Source organism: Mus pahari, chromosome 2, assembly GCF_900095145.1.
Source record: "Mus pahari chromosome 2, PAHARI_EIJ_v1.1, whole genome shotgun sequence".
Lineage (NCBI taxonomy): Eukaryota > Metazoa > Chordata > Mammalia > Rodentia > Muridae > Mus > Mus pahari.
This window is the reverse complement of record NC_034591.1, coordinates 102,011,865-102,029,062: the sequence shown is the minus strand read 5'-3', so window position 1 is coordinate 102,029,062 and position 17,198 is coordinate 102,011,865. Positions and strand designations below refer to the sequence as shown.

Below are 17,198 nucleotides of genomic sequence, written 5' to 3'. Positions count from 1 at the left end.
AATTTTTTATTAGATATTTTCTTTATTTACATTTCAAATGTTATCCCCTTTCCTAGTTTCTCCTTTCAAAATCCCCTATCCCCTATCCCCTCCCCCCTCCCCCGATCCCCAACCCACCCACTTCCATTACTGGCCCTGGCATTCCCCTATACTGGGGTATAGAGCTTTCACAGGATCAAGGGCCTCTCCTCCCATTGATGACCGACTAGGCCATCCTCTGCTACAATATATAGCTAGAGCCACAAGTTCCACCATGTGTTTTCTTTGATTGGTGGTATAGTTCCAAGGAGCTTTGGGGGTACTGGTTCGTTCATATTGATGTTCCTCCTATGGGGCTTCAGTCCCCTTCAGCTCCCTGGGTATTTCTCTGGCTCCTTCAATGGGGACCCTGTGTTTGTCTAATGGATGACTGTGAGCATCCACTTCTGTATTTGCCAGGCATTGGCAGAGCCTCGCAGGAGACAGCTATACCAGGCTTCTGTCAGCAGGCTCTTGTTGGAATCTGCCTAGTGTCTGGGTTTGGTGGTTGTTTATGGGGTGGATCCCCAAGTGGGGTAGTCTCTGGATGGTCATTCCTTCAGGCTCTGCTCTGAACTTTGTCTCTGTAACTCCTTCCATGGGTATTTTGTTCCCCATTCTAAGATGGAACGAAGTATCCACACTTTGGTCTTCCTTCTTGAGTTTCATGTGTTTTGCAAATTGTATCTTGGGTATTCTAAGTTTTTGGGCTAATATCCACTTATCAGTGAGTGCATATCATATGTGTTCTTTTGTGATTGGCTTACCTCACTCAGAATGGTATCCTCCAGATACATCTCTACTGCTGATGGGATTGCAAGCTGGTACAAACACTCTGGAAATCAGTTTAGCAGTTCCTCAGAAAATTGGACATACTGCTACCACAAGATCCAGCAATTCCTCTCCTGGGCATATACCCAGAAGATGTTCCAACTTGTAATAAGGACACATGCACCACTATGTTCATAGCAGCATTATTTATAATAGCCAGAAGCTGGAAAGAACCCAGATGTCCCTCAATAGAGGAATGGATACAGAAANTGTGGTACATTTACACAATNGAGTACTACTCAGCCATTAAAAACAATGAATTTATGAAATTCTTAGGCAAGTGGAATATTTTTTGAGGGTTGCTAGGGAAGGGAGGGATCAGGATCTAGTCTTTGTATTTTTTTTTTTTTTGAGGGTAAAAATAAGATAAATGATGATTTTTTTTTTTTTTTTCGAGACAGGGTTTCTCTGTGCAGTCCTGGCTGTCCTGGAACTCACTCTGAAGACCAGACTGACCTCGAACTCAGAAATCTGCCTGCCTCTGCCTCCCAAGTGCTGGGATTAAAGGCATGCGCCACCACTGGCTGGCTAAATGATGAAAATTTTAAGAAAGCAAATTTTGGCTTTAAGAACTTTGCAGTTGCTATTGCTCTGGGATTGATTTCTGTGCAGTGAGTGAGCTGACTAGATGTGGCAGCATAGACTGGACTAGTAGCTGATGAAGAGATCTGGAGAAACTTGTCATGCTGTGAAATTAGATTGTATCATCTCTGAGATTTCCTCTTTTTCTATAGGTGGCTGTACTAAACAGAAGCCATTAAAATAATTATTCTTTGGGTTGTCCTCAAAGGAGAAAAAAAGGGGCAGTAGAGGGCTGATTTGATATCTAATGGAAATATGTGCTGGTCTAAACCATGAAAGTTAAAAACATTTTTTAAAAAATTTAATTCACTATCTTCCCCTTAATGTGTTTCTTTTTTTTCTTTTTTTTCTTTTTCTTTTTCTTCTTTTTTGAGACATACTTACTCACTATGTAGCCCCGGTTAGTATTGAATTTGTGATCTTCCTGCTTCTTCTGTTTCTTGGGTTCTAGGATTATAGACTTTGGTAACCATAGCCCATGAAATTGTTTTTAATAATTTTATGCTGTTGATAGAGAATTTTTGTATATTATGAATATAGAATAGGAAGCAAGAGAAAGGCCTATTTTTTGAGTTTACAAGTAAGATTTCTTAGAAACAGACAAGAGATTCCATCATAGCAAACATTGGAGCTCTTCCTTTCCCAACTCCCTTTTGAGGGATAATGAAAGCAGACTAATTAAATTAATTTTGAGATTATGATCAATAATAAGAGAGTAGTTGAAAAAGACACTTTATTTTTATTTTGTATTGTTTTAACTTTTTATTGATTCTTTGTGAATTTCCCATCATGTACCTCAATCCCACTTATTGCCCTGACCCTTTCTATCTGCCTTCTGCCCTTGCAACCTTCCCTACAAAATATAAAATAAGATACAATAATAACAATAATAATAAAGTCTTGTCATGGAAGCTATAGTGTGTCAGTGTACCCTTTTGTTCACATATCTTTAACTTGCAAATGTTCATTGCAGTGAGTCTTTGGTCTGTTTCAAGACTTCTGGCTTCTGCTACACTATCAATACTGGATCCTCCTGGGGACTCCTCTCAGAGTTGTTGCTCTGTGTCATGGAGATCCTGCAGCTTTGGATCTGGAGGACTGGCCCTTTGACTAGCTCCATGGGGTAGATCTTGGGGTGGGCCAACTCAAAAGCCCTGGATCTGGCTGGGCCTGGGAGGAAGCTGAGTCAGTAGCCTGACAGGGTGAGCTCTCCAGCACTGCCCAGCCAGCTCACCCAGAGCCTCAGCAAGCAGAGGGCAGGGTCCACTCTCCCATTCTCATGCCTTCGTGGCTAGCTCACTGACACTTTTGCCACCATAGTCAGCTCTACTGTGCTGCCCAGGTGAAGTGCAGGGCGTGCTCTCTAGAATGCTTCAGCTGTGAGGGGCGGAACCAGCTCTTCCTCCATCAGGGCCAACTTACCCACCTGCCTCAAGTGGCAAGGGTAAGGAGGGTAGAGGGCATTTTTTTCCTCCCCCATGTCACCCCGTGGTAGAGGAGGGGCGATGCCAGTTCTCCTGCTCTTATGACATTGGGCCTAGCACTCCTGCCTGCTTCAGGTAGCAAGGGGCAGGAGGGGGTAGAGGATGGGAGGTGGAGAATAAGGGATTGGGGTGCTGAAAAGGGGGAGACAACATGTCTCCTTTGCCCACACAGGCCTTTAGCAGATGAGAGGTGAGGGATTTTATAGTTTTAAATTATTTTGTTTCTTAAGACAGAGTCATATATGCTGGGCTTAAACTTGGTAGCTAAGGCTGACTTGATCTTGTTGTCTCTGCCTTTCAAGTGCTGGGATTATAGAGCTGTGTCTTCAGCCTGGTTTATTCAGTGCTGGGCAATCCAAGGCGTCTTGCATTTAACATAAACACTTTTAACAATTGAGTCATATCCACTCCCCCCCCCCCCCCAGATCAGTTTTGTAGCTCTGTAACTTAGGACAATCCTCTTGTGTCTTCCTTTTGGGAGCTGGGATTACAGGTGTATGCTACTACTTCTGGCTGCCACTCCATAGTTCTTACTTTTATTTTATTTTGATAAAATTTTAAGAATTTGGTCTCATGTTACCCCCAAAGTGTTTGTTCTTGTTTACTGTTTATTTTAGTTAACATCTTACTTAGTATTTACTGTGACTCTAGTACTGTTCTGGATTTTAAAATGTAATTTCTTTGTTCAATCATTAAAAATAACATTTCAAGGAAAATATTAGAAACAGAAAGGTTATAAAAAAAAGTAAGAGTCAAAGTTAGGCATGGTGGTATACACCTTTAATCCCAGCATACTGTAGGTGAGTTTCAGCTTAGCCTGATCAGTATAGTGAGTTCCAGGCCAGCAGGGCTATATAGTGAGACCCTGCCTCAAACAAACAAACAAACAAACAGCACAAAAAGTTGGAGTCATATTTATCTAGGTATTTATTATTTTTTTTAAATGACTTTTCTTACTGTCCCTTCTGTTCCCCCTAGGAATGTAAATGTAAATATTTGGATATATTTACCTAGCTGTTGAATGGACATATGGTTTAAATACCTTGTTGTTTTCATCTCATCTTGCTTTCTCTTTTTTTTCTACTCTTCAAAAAAAATCCTTTCCTCTCTCCTTTTATGTTTCTCTTTTCTTTTTTTCTTTTACTTTGAGGCAGGGTATCTCTTGTTCCTTTGCTGTCCTGCAGCCTACTCTGCAGACCAGACTGGCCTCAAACTTGCGGAGACCCAAATGTCTCTGTCTTCAAGCGCTGAGATCAGAGGCATGCACTGCCACCAGCAAGCTCATTTTGTTGTTCTTGATAAAACTGTGGTAATTGTCGTAGTAATAAAGGGAACTATTTCTGTGTAATAGCAGTCTTGGAAAGATTGCTTTTTATGTAGATGGATGATAATAACTATTCTAGGAGGATTATTATCTTAGTCACTGTTCTGTTGCTGTGAAGAGACACCATGACTTCAGCAAATTTAATGAAAGAAAACATTTAATTGGGGCCTTGCTTATGGTTTAACTGCATTAGTCCACTATCATCATGGCAGGGAGCATGGTGGCATATAGACATGGTGCTGGAGAAGTAGCTGAGAGTTCTGCATTTAAATCCACAGGCAGCAAGAAGAGAGAGACTCTGGGCTTGGCATAGGCTTTTGAAACTTCAAAGACCCTCCCCTATTGACACACTTCTTCCAACCGGACCATATGCTGCTTCTTATTCCTTCTCAAATAGTGCCACTTTCCAGTGACAAAGCATTGAAATATATGAGCCTATGGAACTATTCTTATTCAAACCACCGCAGTTATATTTGAGGGATAGCTAGCTGAATTGCTGTATGAGAGATGTTCATTTCACATTTTGACACAGATTTAAAAGATGCTTCCTTTTATTATGATTTAGAAATGCTGAACTAGGTATATCCTTTTCAGTTTTAGTGTCATGGGAACAGTTTTGCCCAGATTCAGACAGTGTCATAGGATTAACTTTTCTCTGCTTTTTGCATGGTTAGGAATATAGCCCCCACTTCGAGTTGGCACACATTCATTTTGATCTCAAAGACAGACAGCCAGACAGCCAGACGGAACCTTTTCAGTACCACTTTCAGGTGTACACTGATCTAGCTTTTCATCATGACACCAGGTCAAAGTTCCCTGTGTACGCTTATGATGACAGAAGGGCTTAATGGAGTGTTCAATCCAGACCAGACTAAAGTTATAAAAATTGGTAGGTAACAGAACACAGAAGATTGTCCCTTCTTATTTCTATGTCTGTGTTATGTGGGGCTGGTTGGGTACTGATGCCTATCATTATAATAGAGAGTTCTTGGCTACTTCCACAAATCTTTAATAAACACCACCTTGCCCTTTCCTTTAAAAACAAAACAAAACTTTGCCAATGAATTGAGAGTTAACTTGATAATTTGGAGCATATAACCATGTTGTTTGGAAACTGTATGGCTGTTTCCATTGTTGCAGCCTGATTGTCCATGGTTTAATCATCAGTAGTTGTGAAGGAAGGCATGGAGAGAAGGGGGGCTGTGCTGCAGGCTGCATAGTACCATAAAAAATTTCCACCTGGAAGCAATTTTTCCTAAAAGCCCTGAGGGACTGCTGTCACCCTCCCCCTTCAACTGGCAGTAAGGACTAGAAACACCAGCTCCTCTTGGAACCAGTCTTTGTTGCTCCCAGCTTCCAGAAGGGCTAGAGGAGAGCTAGGGAAATAACAAATTATTCCCAGACACTCTTCTATAAGAAATTCCCTTGAGCCTTCTTTCTTCTTTTCCTCTGGTTCTTTCTGTATTAATATATAGCTGAAGTACAGATTATTTGCAGTAATAGGACTCAAATTTACTTTTTAGTCAGAGTGTTTATTATCATCCCTAGTGCCTGTTCTCATGGAAAGTTGAACCGTCTTTGGTTCCTGCCATAGGCCCTGTGTCACTTTACAATGCCTTCTCTGTGGAATGTAGGCATTGATCCAGGTGTGAACTCTCAAGGAACTCATGGTCCTGTGGGAGTGATACACATGTAAATAAATCATACATATATGGTGCCTTTCAAAGATAATGAACAAATAAAAATTTTCAATCAAATGAATATTAACCCTCTACCAGTGAAATGTCCTCAACGGTGCTCATTCATTCTTAGGCCTGTTTTCCAGTGTGACTGCGGATAGAATGAGGTGTTTGGGTAAATCGAAGGACAATACTTTTGATGGAATTTACTCTCAATCACACATGATTTCCTAAGGTCAAGGTCAGGTCAGATTTTTATTGTCAATATGAGGGTTAAGTGGGAAATGGCGATACCATGCCTGTGAAGGAATAACTCACTCTGTACCACTCCAAATGAAGGTGACCAGGTGTTTCAACAGATTTTGTAGTTTATTCCTTCAAAACCAGACTATTCTTACATTTATATGTGTCTATATGTGTGTAGCATGGTGGAGGTCAGGGGACAACTTGCCAGATTCTTTCCTTCTATTATGTGAGTCCCAGGAATGGAATTCAGATTATAAGGCTTAGCAGCAGGTCAGTACCTTTACCTTCTGAGGCATCTTGCTGGCCCTATTTGCTTTTGGTAGCAATTTTGTAATTTCTTCAGTTTGGGGATTAAATGTTTAACGCTTTTGTTTTTGTTTAAATGTTTGCTATTTCTTTAAATATATCATTTATTTTTAGTTTACACATACCAGTTTTAAGCCTGGGCAAATTATTTTGATTATTTTTAAGCTTCGTTGTTGTTGTTTTGTTTTAAACTATACATGTTCTAAGATTTTTTTTATACTTAAATTCTACTTTAAAGAACTATTACTTCTCAGAAGTCTTAGAAATATGAATTAAACTATATTTCTCTAGAGAAGATTTATGTTCATTCACTCAGTTATCTCTGGACACTGGGAAGGAGATTGCTTCTAAAATAAATAACAATTATTATTTGTGAGATGATATTTTGCTATGTTCCCCAGGCATGGTTTGAATTTGAACTCAAGCAATTGATCTTTCTACTTCTGACTTCCTTAGTGCTGGGATAAAAGATGCACCTCCATACCTGGCCCTAAAATGAAGAATTTTTTGACTGTACAGATATTAATAGCATCACTATGAGACTTGTTCTTTTGTTTAAAATGACTAGAAAGTTTTCTTTCTCCTGCAGCCAGAATCAATACCAGAGGGGGAGGTCTCCTTGCAGGCCCTTCACCCGTCACTGAGGTGTCTTGGTTTTAGTTATCTTGAGGTCCCCTCATTTGTCTCTTTGATTCCTGTTCCTTTTTACTCCAGTCACTGGAGATGTTCTTTATTTTCTTTACTGCAGAGTCATGCACTAATGGTCTAGAGCCTTAGTTTAGATTTTTAAGATTTACTACCAGAAGTGTTTTTCATAGTATGTCTAATGCTTTGCATTGCTCATGGGGAGCATCATCTTATTTTGCTACTTTGTTTTCGATTACATTTTTTTTTTTGAATGGAAACAACTCTATTATCCTTTATTGGTCCCTCAGGGTTTTCAGTGCTAGGGACTTAATTTTGGAGTATTAAATTGCTCTGGTTGGTTGGATTCACTGTGGAGATTAGGCTACCCTTGAACTTGCAGTGATCCTCCTACTTAGATCTTAGAATGTTGGATTTACAGGTATATACCACCCTACTCATTCATTTATTCGTTCATTCTTTTTAAAAATTAGTTAATTTTAATTTCTTTAAAGACAGGTTCTCATTGTATCCCAGGTTGACTTACTGTGTAGCGTAGGATTTTAGTCACACACCTTCCTTAGGCATTCTTTTTGTTTTTCTCATGTCAAATGGGTATTGTACCCAACTTCATAATAAGGTTTGAGGGTGGTATGTGTCACACAATGATGCAAATACTTAATCCTCTTACTTATGAAGTAAAAAAAGATCCTGCCTCAAGTACTCTTATTTCTAATCTTATAATTAGTAACATTCATGATTCAGCTAAAAAAGAGCAATGGAATAAATCCTTTTGCTTTTAACATGAATTTGTACAAAGGAAGTAATAAAGCCACTGACAAACTTTGTTGAGGCTTTATGTCTTCAGATCATGAGATGATGATGAAGAAGATGATGATTTGTTCCAACAGGATATTACCCAAGTTTTAGTTATGACAGTCTCTATATACTTAAGTTTGACTATCTTTGCTTCTATTGGCTTATTTCCTGTTTGATTTCTGTTGTTGATTTGGATATTTAATGACAAATTTTCCTCTTCCAAGACTTTCTAGTTGTAGTTAACCCAAGTCATATTCTTCAGAAGGCTCTTTGGCTAGGTGCCAGCTGAAGCTGCCCCCACCTTGGTTTTTGGAAGTTCCCATCTTTGGCTTTCTTTCTTGCCCAAGACAGAATTCCCTTAGAGCATCCTCTTGGTTATATGGGCAGTCTTGGTGAAGCCAGTCAGATACATTGGGATCTGCAAAGACAGAAAAAGTACTGGAATGTGTTTGCTCTTATATGGTATTACAAAAACATTTAGATATTATATATATTACTTGCCTTTTGTATTGCTTTGATCAAATACTTGACAAGAAGTAACTTCAAGGAGGAAGGCTTTGTCTTGGCTCCCAGTTTAAGAGGATACAGTCCGTCATGGTGGGAAAGGCAGAGTGGCAAGAGTAGAAGGTGGTTGGTTATATTGCACCGCAGCCAGAAAATATGGTTATGAAATATTACTACTCTAGTTGATCTGGGAGAGTGGATCCCAAAAATGAGGTGGACTATAGTATCATGCAATAGCCAACTTTATTCAGAGTATCAGACAATTTATATTTTGAGGGTATTCTTGAGGGTTAAGCAAGGTCAGAAGAGCAAAGGTCACATGAGTTTAAGTCATATACTGTCATGAGGCAAGCCATGCTTGGAAACATCATTCTGAATACTAATGGGTAAGGCGATGTGTAATCTAAAGTAAAACCTGCTCCTATTAGTACATCTGAGAGGGCATGGAAGCACATCCCAAGAACAATGCATGTTATGGAGGATCGAACAGATGTTATAAGGCTTTTGTCTTGTTTACTTGATGTTTTCTCACAAGGTCTCAAAAGTCTCACACAGCTTCATTCATAGTCTCTGTTCTGACAATTAGATTCTGGTGTTTGAATGAAAAAAAGAAAAAAGGAAAGAACATGACTACTCCTAGTTATGAGGGAGGAGAAAATTTATTTTAGGTAAAAAGGAGCACAGACAGAGGCAGGGACATGTGGGAGAGTCCAGAGTGGACAAGACCTTGAGAGCCATGTGTGGAGAGAGGGGGAGGGGAGAGGGCACAGCAGCTGCCGACCAGGACCAAGAGACTGGGCAAGAGAATAAACTAAAGGAATAGGTAACCAGAATGGTTGGATTTTATAGGGAAGAGCAGCTGGGGGAAGGGCAGTTTAGCCCCTGGACTGGGGAAATTTTTGGTTGGGGGTGGGAGGGATGGATGCTAGCCATCCCTGTGACAGGTTGGGACTGAGGGTTGCAGAGAACCTGGTGGCCAGGTCTACTTTGATATGTTAAATAGGCACCTCCTCTGGTTCAGCTTGCTTCCTCCTTTTTTATTGAGGTCACAAACGCTATCCCAGCTGTTCTCAACCTGTCAAGACCCCTTTGGTGGGGGGTGAACTTTTTATAGGAGTTGCCTAAGACCATCAGAAAACATAGATATTTACATTATGATTCATAACAGTAGCGAAATTACAGTTAACAAAAAAATTTATGGTTGGGGGTCACAACAACATGAGGAACTACATTAAATGACCACAGCATAGGAAGCTTGAGAACCACTGCTCTGCTCTTTAAATGGTACGCCTTTCCATATTAGTTAACCTGATCTAGAAACTGCATCATTCCAGATGCTTGTCTCCTACATTATTCTAGACAAGTTGACAGATCAACAGCATTAACTGTTAGATGTTTTGTGATCACCTTAGACTTCATTAATTATAATATGCGTCTCCAGGTATTGATGATGATATGCAGTGGTCTATTTTTTCCTGTACCCAGAGCATCCAATTTATAATCCTAAAGTCTGAATACAATCAGTAGACATACTGAAGTAAGAAGAAGAGATATAAACTCCTTTTGACCTCTCGTAGTTCTCTTTCAACATCATGCTCAAATGTGTTTTTCCACTTTATTTTTAACTTTTGGAGTAAACAAAAATGCTAATGATTCTTTTATGGAGTTTAATGAGAAGAAAATGTTTGAGGGATAAAGCCATGACAAGTTAAAAAAGATATATGAAAAAGAAAAGACCAGAACAAACTCTGGAATTTTTTTCTTGGATAATCAAAACCAAAACTCCAAACTGAAAATGTTCAGTTCTTTGTGTCTTGAGTTTTTTTTTTTTTTTTTTTTTGGTCTTAAGACATATGAGTAGATATGTTTGGTCTCCTGTTTTAATTACTCTTGCAGCCATCTCTGAAACAAGGGTAAATCCACTTCCATTGCTTGATTTACATTTTCTCTTTGTAACCATTTGTGTCCACTTCAGTGGGAGAATCTTTCCACTTTAGGCCCTGTGAAAACACCCTGAGATAAAATGGGTAAGACAGTCTTTGCACAGGGAGGACTAATGTTTTAGTATAAGAAGACTGATAATTGAACAGACCATCAGAATATAGTTTAATAAATTTTGTGAGGGCAGTTAGTTACAAAGGAGGTGGGGATGAAAGGCACTAAGTGATTAGAAATGGCTCTTCAGAACAGGGAAGGTATGAACTGTGGTTTTAAGAATGGATGAGATTTACTTTGAAATGGAAGAAAAGGGGAAGGATAGTTGAGGCTGGAGACTGGAGTCCTTAACAAACTGTGGATACCTATTGTTTGTCTCTTTGATTTGCCTTTGCAAACTGAACAACATGCTGTCATTTAGGATACTTTACTATGCAAATAGCAGAGGATTTCGGGGGGGGGGGAGTGATTTAAATAATTGGTAATTGACTGACAAATGGACTATCTGGAGACAGCTGGTGAGAATTTCTTCACAGTCCAGGACTCAGGTGTTTTCCAAACTTTCCCCTTTGTACACCTAGATTATTGGCACCATTTCCTCTCATTTTAGTATGGTTGCTTCACCTGCCTGTAAGTGTCTTATTTCTACAGGGCAGTACTTATGGTAGCAAAAGCAACTTTTTACACAGTTCCCTCCCCCACTTTGGCATTTCACTAACAGATTTCCCTTTTCTTTGGTGAGAGTTGCATCACACATTCTTATGTTAACTGGTCACTGTCAAGGTAACTTACTGTTTACCTCTAGTTGTAGGATAGGAAGGTGAAACACCAGACAGGCGGGACTGCTCAAACAGAGAAGCATCAATAGTTGCTATATAGACACAGCTAATCCACAGCTGACTCATCCTCCTTTCTCTTCTCTCATACTTCTCTCTCTCTCTCCTCCTTCCTCTTTCTCTTTCTAGTCAGGGTTTCTCTGTGTAGCCCCTGGCTGTCCTGGAGCTCACTCTGGAGCCAAGGCAGAGATCTGCCTGCTTCTTCCTCCCTGTGCTCAGACTAAGGGAGTGTGCCACCACTGCCCAGCTCCCTTTTAACCCTGGCTGACCTCAGCCTCCTGAGTGCAGAGATTATGAGTGTGTATCATCCACCCTATATGGCTCCTTCCTTATCTTTACAAAAGTAGATTGAAGCTGATTTTGACTTTATGCAAGTCATACACTTATGTAGTAGCGTAGTGTAGGAGAATGGTAAATATTTGTTGAATTCAAGTTTTAAGTGTCACTTTATCAGTTAAAAGCTTTTAAAATAATGCTTTTGAAATCTAGGTGGGAGGGGGATATGGAATCATTATGATGTATCAAGGTGTATTATTAGCAATGCACACTAGGATGCACAAATAGACCTTTTGTAAAAAACCTTTGGTATACTAGGGAGGTTATGGAAATCAAACTCTTAGGCCTCCATTTTACTTGTCAACATTATTGTTTAAAAATCACGATTAATTTCTAAGCATTTCTTAATGCTTACTTTTTACAGTTCTAGGATATTCTTGTGATGGAATAGACAAGCAATTCCCATTGTTTGTTCCATAGTCTTTTTAAAAACTTTTTTTTTTTTGATATTTTCTTTATTTAAATTTTAAATGTTATCCCCTTTCCCGGTTTCCCTCCCTCCTGGAAACGCCCTATCACATCTTCTCTCCCCCTGCTTCTATGAGGGTGTTCACCCAAACATCCCACCCACCCACTCCCACCTCCCTGCCCTTGATTCCTCTACACTGGGACATCTATCGAGCTTTCATAGGCTCAAGGACCTCTCCTTCCATTGATGCCTGACAAGGCCATCCTCTGCTACATATGCAGCTGGAGCCATGTGCACTCCTTTGTTGATGGCTTAGTCCCTGGGAGTTCTGGGGGTCTGGTTTGTTGATATTGTTGTTCTCCCTATGGGTTTGCAAACCCCTTCAACTCCTTCAGTCCTTTCTCTAACTCCTAGAGAACTCACTCTGGAGCCAAGGCAGAGATTTGCCTGCTTCTTCCTCCCTTGTGCTCAGACTAAGGGAAAGGACTGAGGAGCTGAAGGGGTTTGCAACCCCATAGGAAGAACAACAATATCAACCAATCAGGACCCCCCCCCCCCCAGAACTTCCATAGTCTTGTTTAACAGTTATGTATCTTGTGTCAGAAGCATAGAGAAGTACAGTAATATTTCAAAGAGTTGGTCTTTTCTAAGACTGTCCTTCATTTTTTAGGGGTCTGGGGGTGGGTGGGAGTTGGGGACAAGGTCTCAGGTAGCTCCTGCTGGCCTCAAACTCCTGTAGCTAAGGATGGCCTTTAATGCCTAATCCTCCTGTCTCTGCCTCTGCAGTGTTGGTAGCATGCCCAGTTTTATTCAGTTCTGGGGCTTTCTGTATGAAAGGTTACACTATACCAGTTGAGCTACATCCCTTGCCTTGGACCCACAGATTTGATCAAATGCCTTTTTTGGATGTTTTTCATCAGTCTGTTTTATTTAGTTACATCAAATTCCATTTTTAAAGAAATATTAGAAATTGGTCATCACTAGGTGGCAGTCTTCCTCCACTCGAGGTTATTTATTCAGAAGGAAAAAGTGTAAAAGTATTAAGAACTGTGCTGACTGCCAGTAGAAAGCTAATTTAGTAGATCTCTAACTTTTCCAGTTTAAGACTTGTTTATTTATTTGTTTTTGTCTTTTGTATCTGGTAGGCCTGTTGGTTATTGATGACTTATGCTGAAATATATTTGAAATGCTGAATCTGTATGGTTTATGTTCACCTTGCTTTTTACTGTGGTAGAAGCAATTTGTAATTAAAGACACAAAATGCAAGTTAATATATTTTCACCTGTATGATAGCTACATGGAAACTGTGTATCCTTTTCCCTTGCATGTACACAAAGAATTCACCCGGAACCAGGGAGTACTGTAAGTTTCCAGAACATGGGAAATATAGGGTACCCTAAGCACTGTCTACTTTCCTTCATTTAGATTTGTGTGCTTTAGATTTCAGCCTTTTTTTTTTTTTTTTTTTGAGACAGGGTCTTGCCCTATTGTCCTGGTTGGCTTGGTACTAATCACTGAGCTCAGGCCCCTGCCTCAGCTTCCTGAATGCTGGGATTACAGGCCTGGGAGCTCTGTACTAACCAATTATTATTTTAATTTTTAAAATTTCTACTCCAAGGGCCCACTGTAAACCTTTAAAGTTATGCTACATCCTATTCTAATAGAGTGTTAAAATCATGAAGATTCTAAGTAGGAACTTGGTGACATTGATAAGGAGATTAAAACTACCACCTGCTGTTTGTCACATTGTGCTCCTCCTCATTATGTGCCTGAATTGGAAAGCTTAGTGCTCAGCTAGTACTTCAGGGAAATTGTAATTGATTGCTGTTTCCTATTTTGTAAATGAGAAAGAGCTGAAGGTCAGAGAGATTAATTGAATTGGCCAAAGATGTAGCTAATTACAGGGCTAAGACCAAGGTCTCACATTCAGACATCTAAAATCCACATTTTCTTACTTTGATTTTTAGTTTAGGTTTTCTTTTCTTTTTTAAAAAATAGGAAACTCAGGGAGGCATTATCTAAGTTCTGATTTTCTTTGCTTATTTTCTTTTGAGTAGGCCATACATAGTTCAGGGGGCTTCGCACTAGTTAGTTAGGCTCCCCGTGGAGTCCTGACCCTCCTTGCTCCACTTCCCAACTGCTAGGATTACATGTTCCACTATACCTGGTGCCCGAATTTCTGAACTTTGTGATTTCTTTTTTTTTCCCCCATCAAGTTTGTTCTTTATCTTTGGAGAGAATGAATGAAAATTTTTCCTCGTAGAATTTAATGTAGACGTTATTATTGAGTCAGAATATACTGAAATTAAACCAAAAGTGTTTTTAAAAAATTGAATACCAGCCTATATTTTTAAGTTTGAGAATTTTTCATTGTTCCCCCCAACCCCCTAGTTTTCTATATGACAAAGAATATGGATATCTTTACTTAGAAGATTCCTTTTCTTTTCTTTGAAAGAGGAAGATTTAAGCTTGAAACTTACTGAAATATCAGTAGTAGGTTCAGTCTTGTGTGTTCTACATAGCTTTTGTAAAATCATCCACTTGGAGGGCTGCTTATAATTTGTTTCATCTTTTTCTTTCCAAGGAAGGGGAATGAATCTTGATGACTGTGTTTATACTGAAGTCAGTGTTTGTAAGCATGTGTGTGTGTGTGTGTGTGTGTGTGTGTTACCCTTAATTTTGGGTAGTGAACTGACATGATGAGGAAAGTAAACTGTCTTATCCAGAGGATAAGTGCGTGATGACCTGTACCACACATCACTCCAGACTCAAAAACCATGGGCGCTGAGCAAATATGTGTTTGCTGAAGGAGTGTCAGGGATCAGGGATAACGCTGGCATGTCCCATTCAGCGTATGGGTTATTGGTTCTGAATTGATACTGATTCCAGGATACCTCAAGAAGCATTATGGCCCTCCAGTTAAAGCAAGACTTAATGGAGGTCAGAGGATTAATGGAGTTTGCCTGAAGTCTGATTTACTGGTCTAGTGGGTCTCTGAACTCATCCTGTGGTAATCCAATCTTCCCACCATATATAGTTGGGATAGAAATATGTAGATGTAGAAAGAATTCTTGCACTAGTTCCCTGACCTAGCATGAGGGCTATTATGGTTGTGGTTGAAAAGGCTAAATGCCTTTAGAGTTGCCTGTTTCAGAAAAATTAGTGAATTAATTCAGTGTTGCATCCCTAGAACAATTGCAGAAATTAGTTCTACCATCAAGGACTTGAAAGATGCCTGGGTGGAGAATGACAGTTGACTATCAAAAACTTTTATCAAGTAGTGACTCCAATTGAAGCTACTATACCAGATGTGGTGTCCTTTCTTGAGCAGGTTAACACATCTCCTGGTACATGGTATGCAGCTACTGATCTAGGAAATGTCTTTTTTTCTCTATACCTCTCTGTAAAGACCTCCAGAAACTATTTGCTTTCAGTTGTCAAGGATAGTAACATACCTTTATATTAATTATACATTAGCTCTCTAGCTCTGTGTCATAACTTAGTTTGAATGGATCTTGATTATCTGTCTCTTCTTCCACAAAGTATTACATTAGTGTACCATAGTGATGGCATTATGCTGAATGGACCAAGTGAGCATGAGGTATCAACCATATTGAACTTGTTGGTAACACAAATGTGCATCAAGGATGGGAAGTAAATCTATGTAAAATTCAGAAGACTTCTACCTCTGTTCTATTTCTATAAAGAGATGCCATGACCATAACAGCTCCTATAAAAGAAAGCATTTAATTAGGATTTACAGTGTCAGAGGTTTTGTTCATTATCATCATGGCAGTGAGCCATAGAAGAGACCTTTGGGATTTTGAGGCAAGGCTCTGCCATCATCTGCAGACAACTTATTCTCCCTTTGAAAGACTGCTCTTAACCTGCTCTTAGGCCTTAGTGGAAACTGAATGTTTGACAATGGTCCAACAGTTTACCATACAATCTGAGCTTGTTCTTGCTGCAAGCCCATTCCTTTATGGGCATTAGGGCCTACTTAGGGATTCCAGCATATATTAAAGACCAGCTAATATATCCAGTCTCGTGGACTGAATAACTACTGGGTTCTTTGCCCTTCTGTTGATAGGCAGCCATTATTAGATTAGCTGGACCACAGCCTGTAAGCCTTTCTAACAAGTCTCCTATCTATCTATCTATCTATCTATCTATCTATCTATCTATCTATCTATCTAGTGATAGACTATATATACATATATATGTGTATATATATACATGTATATATATGTGGATATATATATATATATTCATTCTGTAAGTCTGTTTCTATAGAGAACTCTCATTAATTCAGAAGCCTTTGGAGAGACTTAAGCTGGGGAGGGTGGTAATATCTGAAATACTGATTCAAAGAGATTGTTTTAACTGCCATGTGGACTATGTAATTGGTGGTGGTGATAGTGAATGCATGATGAAATTTTGGAGGCTTTTTAACTGCTCTGGTGCAGCTAAGTTTTACATTTGGACAATGATTTAAATAGAAGTGGTGGGTTGTATTTAATTCTAGAGCATGTTTTGGAGGTTGAGTTGTCATGACTTAGTAGTAGACTAGATGGGGAGAGGATGGACAGATGATAAATGATTGTAAATACTTCACACACACACACACACACACACACACACACACACACACACACACACACACACACTACATTTGGATGGCTTTTAACAATCCAATTGGAGTACTGCAGTAGTAACAGGAAATTTGAGTTTAGAGTTCAGAGTAATGCTTTCATTTGTAGATTATATATCAGGAAGTCAGTACTATATGAGTGATATTTTTGAGCCATGAGATTGCTTGGTGAGAGAACATGGAGAGGTGTAATAGAGGAGGAGGCTCTAGAAGGGAAATTGAGAAGGTGTGAAAGGGTAAATTCATGTTAATGTGGTTACTATCACTCTCTCCAGAAGAGAGTGCTTAATGAAGAAGTCAGCATTGAGCCTCAACAAATACTGTTAGAGGAGTAAAATAAATACTTGCTCTAGTGGGAAGAAAAGAAGTGGAAAATGTTTTGCTAGGATGGAAAACAGAAAACCTATGGTAGCTGGAAGGGGACATGCAGTTCAGGACAAGTTTTCCACTAATCTTTATACAGGTATGATCTGATGGAGAGAGGAAATTAATGATGTAGAGCAGGAGTTTGTGAAATAATAAGCAGGGTTAGCTGCAAATGAGCTCTGTCTGTGGAGAGCAGACAGAGGAGGAAGTACAGAGGTAAGCAGGTTGGCTGATTTTCATGAGGGAAG

The 17,198-nt window shown here is 39.5% G+C and overlaps 1 protein-coding gene and 1 non-coding gene across 2 annotated transcripts in view; one reads left to right on the top strand and one right to left on the bottom strand.

The window, feature by feature from the left end:
* The window catches only part of Exoc6b (exocyst complex component 6B), a 425,980-nt gene that overhangs the window by 41,017 nt on the left and 367,765 nt on the right, over nt 1-17,198 (top strand). The gene's annotated exons all lie outside the window — the stretch shown is intronic.
* Nucleotides 7,700-7,804, bottom strand: LOC115063550. Its single transcript, XR_003843396.1, has one exon. It is a non-coding gene; the product is annotated as a small nucleolar RNA U13 (small nucleolar RNA).